This window comes from Tigriopus californicus, chromosome 10 (assembly GCF_007210705.1).
Source record: "Tigriopus californicus strain San Diego chromosome 10, Tcal_SD_v2.1, whole genome shotgun sequence".
NCBI lineage: Eukaryota > Metazoa > Arthropoda > Copepoda > Harpacticoida > Harpacticidae > Tigriopus > Tigriopus californicus.
Genome location: NC_081449.1, coordinates 498,712 through 500,156, shown reverse-complemented (window position 1 = coordinate 500,156; position 1,445 = coordinate 498,712).

Here is a 1,445-nt window from a genome sequence, read left to right as displayed (position 1 = left end):
CTGGTGATTGTTTGTTACACAGGGTGTTCATTCTTCCCGGATGTTTCAATACACTGTTCCATAACCAATTGTTCTCCCTGCACATCATTTTTCCCTAACATATTAGAAGGCCAAGTTCCGATCACAATGAGGGTCAAGGGCCAAAGGATTGAATGCACCTTGTATGATGTATTGGTGGTACCAGACCTCTCATTCAATCTTTTCAGCATTTCCAAGTCATCTGAGCAGGGAGCTTCCATGAAGTTTGCTGGAGAAAATTGTCTGATTTTCGGCCCAAAGCAAAATCAAGTCGCCGTTGCCAAAAGAGTTGTTGGATTGTATCACTTGGACTTTGAGCCCAAGCACCACCGCACGTTTTACTATCCAGAAAAGAAGAGTCTGATTCAAGCAACCAGACTTGGCATCGTTGTCTGGGTCATCTCGGAGTGAGTGGTCTCAAAGATTTGGCTCAAGGAGGTTTGGTGACCGGATTGAAGTATAAGAAGTCCAAATCCATGGAAGTTTGTGAACCGTGTGTTCAGGCGAAGATACATTGATCCCCGTTTCCCAAGAAAGCTAGACCTCGTGCCACGGATAAGCTTGAACTGGTCCATAGTGACGTTTGTGAGAAAATTGGAGAAATGTCCCTCGGTGGTGGAGAGTACTTTCTCACCTTTATTGATGATCACACATTTTGTCTGGGTGTACGTTATCAAAAGGAAGAGCGATGTTTTTAAGACCTTCCTTGATTGGAAGGCTCAGGTCGAAAGAGAATCAGGTTGTAAATTGAAGGTGCTCCGGACTGATAATGGGGGCTAGTATACGTTGGCTCAATTCGAAGAATTTCTCGTCAAAGACAGAATCCGTCATGAATTGACAATACCTCGCACTCCAGAGCAAAATGGCGTCGCAGAACGCATGAATTGAACTCTTGTTGAGACAACCCGTGCAATGCTTATGGACGGTGGTCTCAGTAAGCGTTTTTGGGGAGAAGTGATCACCACGGCGGTGTATTTGCGGAATTGTGGGCCAACTAAGGCAGTGGTCGGGAAGACGCCTTTCGAAGCCTGGACAGGAAAGAAGCCCATCATTAGTCATTTGAGAAGAGTTGGTTGCCTCGCTTACGCCCACTTTCCTAAAGAAGAAAGAGGAAAGTTAAACCCCAAGTCAAAGGCCCTGATCATGCTCGGATATGGAGAATGTGTCAAGGGATATCGGCTGTATGATAAAGATCGACGACTAGTAATCTACAGTATAGACGTGATTTTCAACGAATTAAAGAATGGGTTTGGTCAAGATGGACAGAATGCACCTGTTCCAGCAGTCATTTTTGATGAGTTATTTGATCAGCCATTGGGCAAAGAAGATCTCGAAGATGACGTGGAAGATAATGGTGAGGCCCCAGTCGTCGAAACTCCAGTGCGCCGCCCTCGGAGAAATCGGAAAGCTCCCAAACGATTAGGTCA